Source organism: Cyprinus carpio, chromosome B9 (genome assembly GCF_018340385.1).
Source record: "Cyprinus carpio isolate SPL01 chromosome B9, ASM1834038v1, whole genome shotgun sequence".
In the NCBI taxonomy this organism is placed as follows: Eukaryota; Metazoa; Chordata; class Actinopteri; order Cypriniformes; family Cyprinidae; genus Cyprinus; species Cyprinus carpio.
Genome location: NC_056605.1, coordinates 6,153,597 through 6,165,728, shown reverse-complemented (window position 1 = coordinate 6,165,728; position 12,132 = coordinate 6,153,597). Strand labels below are relative to the sequence as shown.

The following is a 12,132-nucleotide window of genomic DNA, read 5'->3' as shown; positions in this document are numbered from 1 at the left end:
TATGCAACATTATGCTTTTATTTTCATTTTAAAATCAACGCTCAAACAATATATAAATCTCATTCCCTTGCATTCTCAGTAAATTCTATTAGCTTAGTAAAGTTTAAGTCACTGCAAACCTGAAACACTTAAACAGAATTTAAAATTTCTCTTTTTTAAAAGATCTGAGTGGCGCCTTCCTGCGCAAGACACAATTTTTCATTGTTTTATTAATTAACTTCGGCACTAATATGCCATGCTGCATGTGTGAAGCACTTCAAATGTTAATTATAATCGAACACACTCTTCCTCTCTCATCTCAGCTGGACTGTTCATCCTCTTCTGACAGCAGTATGTTGGATCCAGACATACCAGAACACACACATACACACACCACGCGTTCCCCTTTGATCAATACCACAGGACTCGATCCTCTCCAGCGCCAGTCAGCTGAGTGCCCAAATGGAGGGCTGGATGAGAGACCTCCCGCCTGCTGGCTTCCAGATCAATAAACCAAGCGGAGGCAGAGAATATGAAACCGCTGGAGCTGAGATGAAACGCTCAGCGTCAGAGTCCATGTCCCGGCAGACAGCTGTACCAGGTGGCTTCACACGGCAGGTCTTTTCATATGTGTGCACTCGGCCTGCGTTTGAGGACCGTGGCTCCAGAGCGATCAGCATGCTGCGTCTGACCAGTCAGTCTGGCAGGAAGTGGGCTTACAGGCCCATCTCTAATTGACAAGATTGATCTTTCTGCTTTCTCAAACGCGTCTGGAGCAAAACGCTGGTCATATATGGGGCGGAGGCGAAGAATGGCTAATTCAAGGCCATTTCCTTCCTTCTCCCAAACCGACACGAGCGAGTCCGTCTGTTTGTGCAATCACTCATTTAGTCTGACGCTCAACACCTGATGGGTTCCAGTGTTAGTTCTGACAGCAAAATTTGATTTAGTTTTGGTCATATTTTAGTCATCTGAATTGTTTTTAGTTTTAGAAACGTTTTAGTCGACTAAATATCATAAAATTTTAGTAGACTAAATCTACAGTAAATTTAGTCGGCTAAAATCTAATGGGTTTATGGTGCATTTATTAAGCATTTCTCTAAAATTTCTAATCTCATTGTATTGGTTTGATTTTAAGGTTTTATCATGATAGACACAGATTTAACTGCGGTGACACATAACATGACTTTATGTTAAAATTGAATAAAACCACTTCTCATAAAGAACAAGAACATGGTCTTTTTAATTAAATACCAATGGTTATATAGGCTAATTATGCATTCTTTATAGCAACTTGCTTACCGTATTCTTTATTCTTTCAAGCAGACATATTTATTTCTATAAATTAATTTTTAGCAGTGAGTGATTTTCTGTTTTTCTTCTGTTGCTTGATTAATATCAATAACTCAATTGCAACTAAATCAGGCTGCTGTCCCTTTAAAACCAAATGCACGGATACAATGTACTGATACACGTTCTCCCTACCGTTTACATTCACTTAAGACATAATCAAATGTGTTTACGTTAATACTTATCAGAATGGACAATTCGACATCATTGACAGCTGATATTTACATGCATTTTATGCAATTTTCAAGTATGTTATACTGATTTACATTAAAGGCTATCAGAACTTCATCTTACTTTCTGGTCACATAAATATCAGCAACTGCACCATATTACATAGTTTCCTCAGTTTGGGCCTTTAATTAAAACTTTTCATGTTCAAGCTCCACATTTTACTATATCATACTATATAAAGGTATTCTACACAAAATGCATATGCAAACTTTATTTTTAAAGGGTTCAATAAATCAAAACAATAGCTTTTTCCTACTATCATTCCATATGTCAGGCATTACAGGTTTAAACTCAATATTATCTTCCAATGCAATCTTTACAGTAATATTAAAGGTCAAATACAGCTTAAACACCATCATCATCTGGATTATGCTGTTTTAACTCCAAAACATAACACACCCAAAAAAGCTCCCAATTAAAAAATATAAATTAGTATATACTAGGGCACTATGAAATAATATAAATTAGTATTTTTTTTTCCAAATTAAATTTTTTCCATTTGAATTTTTCTGGATTCCAGATTTCATTTATCACGTGAGGAGACACTGACAAGACTGAGGTAAGAAAGACAAGATGATAGCGGGAGATTTAGTTTCGAAACAAAATGCAAAAGCACCTGTTTGTCTTAATATACGTGAGTTTGTCGTAGTGTTTTGTTGTTGCTCATTCAAGCAATTAACGGTGAATTGCCGCTATTTCCCTCCATCCCATCCTCCCCACCGCTCACGCTCTGCTTTTCCTGAGCAACAAACAAATGTCAAATACATCAACATCATGAGTTTCAGTGTTTCAGCAGCGAAACGTCTTCATTCCATCAGTGCCCTGAAACACACTCTCGAGTTTGGAAAGTTTCTTCAGTCAGAGCTGCAGTGATGTGGGTGGTTATGTTATATAACGTTACATAAGGATGGAGTGATGCATAATCACAGTGCAGGCGATCGAACACTCACAGCACCGTATAAGATGAATGATTGCAGACCGGAACTGGGAGGCAGGTCTCGCCACACATCATCCTCATAACACGCGTAACAACAGGGAGGATAAAGCTGGTACAAACCAAGATACAATGCTACTAGAGCATCAGAGACGCTTCATATGCATCACTCTACTGCTCATACAAACCCCAACCTGAGACATGAAAAAAATATTTCACTTTCATTATAGGTTAAGCTCAGTCAGCAGCGCTTGTGGCATAATGTTGATAACTATAAACAAAACATAACTGACTTACTGCTGGTTTTCTTTAAAAACATCCAAATGTAGGCTACAGTGAAGCACTTCTAATGGAAGTGAAGAGAGACAGTTTACTTGCATTAATTCTTCTGTTAAAACATGCCTTATTTGAGATGTACAGCTGTGTAAATCATCCTTTTACAGCTGGTTTAGTGTTGACATGACATTATTTTTGTCGCACTAAAATCATGTTGTTTATAATTTGTAGCTATACTGTTAAAAACAAATATATTTGAACATTTATAAACTGGCGTCATTCACTTGCATTGCAAGTGACTCACTGTGACACAATTTTGTGCTTATTTTTAAAGAAAATTAAGAACATTAATTAATTGATTACGCTCAATTTACAGAAGCCAGAATATTCTTAGGTGTGAAAAATTTAATTATGCAGCCTGTTGAGGAATGGTGTGTTGTTACATTTCTAAGTAAATAGACTTTTGATGCAACAAAATTCCATAGAATTACACGATCATTCCAAAGTTTAAGGTCAGTAAGATTGTTTTTTTTTAAATTCTATCATTTCAAATAAATGCAGTTCTTCTAACTTTCTATTCATCAAGGTATCCTGAAAAAGGTCTCATGAAAAATATACTAATGACAAAAATATTAAACAACACAACTGATTTCTACACTGATAATAACCAGAAATGTTTCTTGAGCAAACTGGCATATTAGAATGATTTCTGAAGAATCATGTGACACTGAAGAGTGGAGTAATGATGCTATAAATTCAGCTTTGATCACAGGAATAAATTGCATTGTAATAATATTTAATAATATTACTGTTTTACTGCATTTTTGATCAAATAAACCCATCATTGGTGAACATAAGAGACTTATTTTTCAAAAACAAACATCTTACAACCTCAAACACTTAACCAGTTGTGCACATTTAAGGAGGGAACAAATTTTCTTATTTTTTAAATTGGAGCAGCAACCACTTAGAAACCAGCTAGTAATAAATTAGCAATGCAACATCCTAAAAATATTCATAACACCTTAGCAACCGCATAGCAGCACCCTGCCTAATATCCACAGAGACTTTTGCACAGACAACCACAAAAATCTTCTGACTGAATTTTCATGCTTCAATTCTGCGCAACGAAAACAAAAGATTGAGTCAAAATTGAGTTATGGGTCTCTTTAAGATAAGATAGATGGGCGTCCTGTGACAGATCTGAACAAAACTAATGATTTGATCTCAATTTCAACTTCACAATTAAACCAAAAACATGTTTTTCTCAGCTCCAGTGTTTAGCTGTTGTGGATGCTGTACAGCAGTGAAGTGCACACTGCCCTTGAGTTCACAGCCGTTTACTGCAGAATTATGAGACACGAGCCCTGCTTCATCTCCATCTCTCTCTCTCTCTATCCTAACTTTCTCGTTCACTTCCTCTGACTGTCACACGGTGCACTGCTGATCGATTGCGTTACGCAACTCAGCTACATTTCCGTCGCCCCCACATGACAGGAGAGCAAGGACAGACACACACTTACACTAGACACTGTGTTGCATGGACCAGGAAAGTGTTTTTAACCCATACCTGTATCACAATGCTTGTTCTGATACAGCTGTTATCCATCTGATGTAGTTGAGCTTTCAGCTTTTCACAGGGACTACATTTAGCTTTAAAACCTCAACCTTTTGAGATAGTCATGGGGTCGGAAAATGTTCTTCCCATCCCAACCACTAAACTACAAAACAGTTGAAGGTTGTGCTAAGACCAAAGCATATCAGTGTACAGACAAAATCCAGTGGATCTGATCACTTAATCACTGCATAGATGTCCTGATGAGTTTAATGATGCGCTAAAAAGGTGTGGATCAGATCAGATATGTAGCTGCTAATGTAGGTTAAAGACAATTACTATTGTAATTACCGTGAAACACATGAATGGCACTTAGAGAAATTGGAGCAATAGGAGAGCACATTTTGCTCATGAAAACTTCATGTAAGCAAACGAAATGTGCTCATGAGCTTCTGAAACTAAAATGTGCTCATGTGCTTCACTAAATACGGACTCAAAATCCATTCAGAAGACAGATCATTTCCAATAGTGATTATGAAAAAGATTGAGACCTTTTATTTCACAATTCTTGCTTTATTTCTTTGAATTTTAATTTATTTCCATATATCTCGCATATATCTTATCAGTTTAAAAAAAAGTCAAAATTGTGAAATATAAACTTGAAATTGCACAAAATAGTTGAAATGTGTTTAAAAATTGCAATTGAAGGAAAGTCTGAATTGTATCACAGTGTTTTAGTGCCACATAAAAAAAAAACATGCATAAAAATAAGATGACGAGAATAGAGTGGTATTTTGAGAATAAAGTCAAAATTACCAGAACAAAGTCATACCAATATGAGAATAAAATCAAGGAAATAACATATTAAAGTTGTAATATTTTGAGAATAAAGATAATATAAAGATAATATTTTGAGTGAAAAATAAAAACCATAGTACTGCAAACCATCTTTATGGTAACTTTATTCTCATATTGATACAACGGTGTTATGGTAATTTTGACTTTGTTCTCCAAATAATAGAAATTTAATCTCACAATGCTATGACTTTATGCTTGTAATCGTATTTTTTTTTTCTTTTTTACATAACACTTATTATTTTACATAACAATGACATTGTACAACTGTGATATATAAACTGACAAACCTCAAAGTCACAAAAAAATATGAAATCTGAAAGGATTTTGAAACTTTGGAAAGATGATGGCCCAATTACAGGATGTTATTAACCTCAAACAGGCCAAAAACCCCCAACAGATGAATCACTCTGGCAGATCCATCAGTCTATCACTAACCCACGTACACGAGCGCATGCTATTTTTGTAAAATCATCAGAGGTTTGCTCTATACAGATCACGTCAAGTGTGGCGTGTGCATGTTTCCTGCACGAATGAACAGTGCTTTTCCAGACTGATGAACATCTGCGCTGATTTCAGGAAACTACAGCGCTCCCGTCTGAATCATTCAACCCGTTCACACACTGAAATTATTCATCAATCTGAAGACATACACTACTCCTACATCAGAGCACAGTGTTTATCTGTGTTAGAGAGGATGTCTAAACAAGCCAGCTTAAATATGCAGCTCATCTGCATTTAAAGCGACACACTCCAAAACAGCTCTGTTTTTTAGACGCACCCCAAAAATGCCATTTTCCAGGCTGATATTACACCTTGTAAAAAGGGGCATGATAGGTGCCCTTTAATATAGAGCCTCATTCCTGATTCATAATTCGCAAGCACACAATGTGATGTGCGCAAAAAATATTATTCAAACAGAATAATACAGCTACAAGTGTAACAGATAAACGGATGTCATGAAGCGCTGGTGTCATTCACATTCAAGGGAACTTCGCACAAGTGTGACGTGACCAACACAATATTTCACCAGAGACTGTGGCTATGACACGCACAGCTGATTATCAGTCACACTGGGACTTTCCACTGACACACATATAGAGCTGCTTCTGTCCAGTGTGCTCCACAAACGTCAGACTTCTTTAGCTTGAGCTAATGAGCCCTGCGGCCCTCTTACTGCAGCAGTTACATCAGAGACGAGTCAAAAATAATCATCACGGAGAGATATTCACACTCACAGACCTCATTTTGCACACGGAACCTCAGACCACCAGATATGCCATTTTATCTCCAGTAACAACAGCTATGTAAAATAATGATGATAAAAACTTTTAAAAGGATAAAAAAACAACAACATGCAAATGCAATTAAAAAATTGAAATATTTACTTAAAATCTCAGGGGGTACTGCAAGTAATTAATTTATGCCAAAGGAGTTCGGTTGACAAAAATGTTTGAAAACCCCTGCTTTAGAGGAATAGTTCACTCAGCCTCAGGCCGTTCACTGAAGAAAACATTATTATGGATTATGAATAGAATCGATGGTTTAACCCCTTAACTGTCACTCACATTTTTGAACATAGACTTGAAAATGCACTTTCCAAACTAAAATTTTTATAATTCATGAACAAAAACATTTTATAACATGATATTGATGTACCATTTTCGTGGTAATGCAATGTCTGATTTTAAAATGGGTTTTAAAGGATGAATTTTGAGATTTTAAGTTTTCAGTTGATATATCATTTCTGATTATTTCTAAAGTGTGACAGAGAAAAAGGCAACGAAGAAGACTTTTTTTTGACAAGGTCAGAACTCCTGTTATGATGTAGATTTTTGAGGGTGCACTCTTGTCATAAATTAATCTATTACTTTTCCTACATAATTTCTAACAAAAAACATTGGCAAAATATCTATTTAGGAGTCTTAGACCTTTCCAACGATATACAGTCTGTCAGGATTAGATAAGGATTTAGTGAAGTAAACGTAGGCGTCCCGTATACGGGACGGGGTGACAGTTAACAGGTTAAAAACATTTAATTTGTTTCTTACAAACATGAAGCTTTTGACTTCACAAGACAGTAACTGATGGACTGGAGTGGTGAGGATTGCTTGTGGATTATCGTGATGTTTTTATCAGCTGTTTTGACTCCCATTCTGACGGCACCCATTCACTGCAGAGCATTCATTGGTAATGCTACATTTCTCCAATGTAGTTATGATGAAGAAACCAACTCATCTGCATCTTGGCTCGGGGGTGAGAATATTTATCAAATTTAAATTTTTTTGCCAAACTATTTCTTTAAATGTAAAAAAATAAAATAAAAAAATACTGTTAACATGAAGAAAACTTGTGACATTTTTACAGTAGTCAAACGTAGTGGATTGTGTTGATAGTTAAAGTGATTCTCTACACCTGTGGCTCCTGTGTGAACTTTAGGAGAACTGACTTCGTACATCCATAAAAAATCACCAAAACACCAGGTGATTCCAAAGACACTGAGGATTTATTTATTTTTTGAACTTTATTTAAAATGAACTTAGTTCTGAGAAAAGCTTTAGCAGCATTTCAACACAGATGCCACATTGCATCTAATGCTAAATTCACAAATTCAGCTTAAGTGTCCATATATCTTTCGAGGTCAGCGTTGATGAGCAGAGAAGGACAGAGAGGCGTGCTGGTTCTTTTTTTAACCATGTGATAATCTTTTAACAAGCCTAATGAGGGTGAATAGAGGATGACTGCTTGATTCTGCCAAGATACACAACCCCAACCTCCATCAAACAGGCAATCTGCTCTCGGTCACTCACGCAGACTGAATGCTCCGTCTCTGTCTCATTAGCAGAATCTTACTGTCTGTTAAACAGGACATCTCCGTCTCTCTCTCTCTACAGTGTGACTGTTACACTGCCAAACAAATACAAACCAGCTGATTGGTTAAGTTCAAACATTCTCAGCCAATCAGAAGGAACTGCAATGGCTTTGTCTGCCCTGACCGAAATGTGTCTTCAATCTCTTATTGTGTGGTTAGGAACCTGGCCAAATATAGTGAGCTAATAAAGCAGAAGTACGAGCTGGCACTCATGCAAAGATATTAGCCAATCATAACAGAGGTAATTTACATATAAACTTCTTAAAGGTACAGTACTCCAAAAAAAAAAAAAAAGAAAAAAAAGAAAATAAAAGGCAGCCCAGCAATACTTTAAGCCCTAAGTATATTTCAGTTTTGATGCAAACGCTTAGATTGGTGTTGTCAAATGTACCTTCTTCAGTACCAGTCTGCACGGAAATTTTGAGCCGATTCTTAAACACTGGTGATTGGCCAGTTCAGCTTTAATTTGCCGACTGGTACCAAAGTCTGTACTTTTGACAACACTAGCTCAGATGCATACAGCTGAACACACAGTCTTTTCAAGCATATTCCATCTGATAGAACACAGCATGAATACAGATGCTCAAAAGACGTGCACTCCAAAGTTTCTTTCTCTCTAGAAGTTATGACGGATAAAAAAAATCTTTGCACAGTGTTACAACCTCAACGTGCTGTTGCGAGCTGAGCATACGGAGTATGGTTAGAAAACTCCGGATGTGTGCAAACTATGCTGATTAGGAGTGGGTGACATATCGGCAGACACGATTAACTGGCAGTAATTTGACAACCAGTAGAGATTTTGGAATATTGTCTCTATTGTGGTTACACGCTCACGCAATGTTGCTGTGCTGTGTCACAAAATCATTGTTTGCAGTTTAAAAATAAGTGATTTTAAGCCGCTGAAATGCAATCAGCAGTGAAAGAGAACAAATTTAGCTATATGTGCACGCTGTCTGAGAGAATCACTCGTATGTGTCAAAATGCTCGTTAGGGCTGCATGATAATGGTTAAACTGATAATCACGATTATTTTGATTAAAATTATAATCACGATTATTAATAACGATTATTCTATACTGCTGGGGAAAAAAAAAACTGCTAAAACCAGCCTAAACCTAGCTGGTTTAAGCTGGAAGTAGCTGGTTTTAGCTGGTCTCCCAAACTGACCAGCTAAGGAAGTGGTCAAAACTTCTCTAAAACCAGCCTGCTGACCAGCAAAGACCAGCAAAGACTGGGCTGGATGACCAGCCTAGGCTAGTTTTAGCCATTTATTTTATTTATTTATTTTTTTCAGCAGGGAAATGCAATAACATTTCATGTGTCCTTTAACCAACCTCCACTGACTACACACTGACTTCTTTTAACCAACTATGATAACACAAAACTCATGGTTTTGGTTAGTGTTTTGTCATCTGTATTCACATTAGATTTTCTAAGTGACAATTTGTTCACAAATGGGAAAAAGCCACTCAGATCGCACAGTAAATTTGCTCAAAGATCGTTAACACACACAGAAAACTAACATTGCCATGCCATTTCCAACATGAAAACTGCTAAAAACTTTAGAAACTCTTAATATAAATTCCAACAATTACAATTTATGTACATTTTCCCCCATTGTATTGTCACAGATAGGAAAAGCGCATTTATTCCTCACACAATAGATCCATTACTGAAAATTTGATCATGGCACATTTGGTAACACAAACAGTACAAATGGCTTCATGTAAGCAGAATTTCGCTGTGGAGAGATCGCTAAACTTGTATGTTTTCATATCATCATCAGCACTTGTTCTGACAGTGCGCGTGTGCACAGGGTTGCCAAATTGCACAAAATAAATAAAACAGCGGGCAGAAAGTGTATCCTTAAAGGAGAAAAGCTCTGTTTTGGGGCTTACAGCTCTTCACATCTGGCAACCACAAGCATGAACGCTAGGGAAAAGACTTGTTAGCGATGCAAGATAAAAAATTAAAAACATGTTTCAGGATAAATAACGAGCGGCCAGTATTGTGACCATTATTTTTGAATAATCAAGAAAGGTGGATATCATTATCGAGATTAAAATACGATTAATCGTGCAGCCCTAATGCTCATCCTTGCATGTATCCTCGTAAACACAGTAATTTAGGTGTTAAGTGAAAGCAAACAGCCGAGAAAGAAAACAGAGTAACAGTATATTGTATCTGGGCAGCTCTTAAAGTGACAGCAGTCTAATATTCCTGCTGCCTGTCATTCTGTTAAACAAACAACAAAAGAGAGAAAATCTCTCACTGCTCTCGAATAAATCACTTTTGTAACTTTATTAATAAGAAATGTATATTTAATTTACACAGTGAAGAATATGCAGTGTTTTTATTCATTTGATTACTTTATACAATGTATGTAGCATTTCCTTTTTGTCCTATTGCTTGTAATTAGTTTCTTATTCTTATTTAATCGCTGAGTGTTTACTTGTCTTCAGTGAGCTTGAAATTGTTTTGTGATATTTTGACACTGGTGACAAGAATTAGGAAATTCCTACAGTATCATATACATTTTTAAATCATAAATACCTTATTAAAAGCAAAAAAACTGAAAACATGAAATTACGGGTATCTTGATATAAGATTTTGGTCATCTCGCCCACCCCTAATGCTGATGATGAAACCTACACACATGCACTGTACGCATAGCATTGATGTTAAAACTTTGGGTAAAAACTTTATTTTAGTGACCCTTTTACACATTGCATGTATTTACTGTAGTAACAATCTTTGCATTATTACATGCAATTAACACTAAACAAACCCTAATCCTAATCTTACAGTAATTACATGTTCTTAAATAATAATACAAATACATAACTACAATTTAACAAGGACACTAAATTGAAGTGTAACCCAACTTTGGGCATACTTTGGTCTTAAGGGTCAGGGAAAGGCTGTTTAAACACTGTACATCGTTCAGCCTAACCCTCGAAAAATGACAACGGACCAGACTTGCAAGGGCAGAAATGAACAGAAACACTGCTTATTAAGAAAGTGCATAAGCACATTTTACACAAGTGTTCATTAAACACGCTCTAAATGTCCTACAGCAACCAAGACACAGTGTCTCTCTTTACTGTCGCAAGTAAACATGAGAAAACAGGGCATCTTACACATGCAGCACTCACTGGTACAAACATCAGCTGATATGGAAACACTTTCATAACTGTTTTAACTCATGATGATACGGCTAAAATATGAATTTCTAAAAATAAGAGCAAGTAAGGATCCAAATAGATAAACTGAGGTTTTTTTGTTGTTGATGTTGTTTTTTTCATTATCTGTGCTCATATTACTAAGGATAGTGTGTTCAATATATGTACAAATCATATCTGCTGGCCTCCAGGATACAGTCTGTTACTGTAACACAGTACGTGTTTGTCTGGATACAGTCACACTGAACAGACAATCCCACAAACGCTCTGCACTGGGACATTTGTGAAACACAGCATATCTGTTCAACACAGACCTGACATCAACAGACCATCACATATCAGACTAATACACAAACACTGTCATCATAATATTTATGCCCTTGAAAATGGCTTTCCCGGCCATTGTTTGTGCATAGCCTGAGCCTCAGTGAGGAGCAGCGACGAGCCGCTGTGAGTAATTACTGCACGTTTAAATCACCCCTGATTGTCTGATTACATGCATGAATTAATGCGGAGATAAATCAGTCTGTGCATCTGTCAGCTGCTCTTCATCAACTCAAGACCAATCACAGCTGTACAGAAGCACAAATCACCCACACACCTGCTTAAAGGGACAGTTCACCCCAAAATACAAATTCTGTCATCATTTATTCACTCTCATGTCGTGTCAAACCTGAATGGAAACACAAAAATAAGCTATTTTAAAGACTTTCGGTTCCCATTATATGGTAAAAACACAATGTAAGTCAAAGGGAACGGTCACCGATATTCGACTATTGTTTCAAATGTGTAGCTTGACTATAGCTGGACATTATGCTGTCATTTAGCATAACGGTGCCAATGAGGAACACATTTCAAGCTTTCAGGCAATAGAGTTAAAAAAAATGCCAGTATCGGAG

At 36.6% G+C, this 12,132-nt stretch overlaps 1 protein-coding gene across 1 annotated transcript in view; it reads right to left on the bottom strand.

The window, feature by feature from the left end:
- LOC122138430 (N-chimaerin-like) overlaps positions 1–12,132 on the bottom strand; it is a 35,988-nt gene that overhangs the window by 3,294 nt on the left and 20,562 nt on the right. The window lies entirely within an intron of this gene.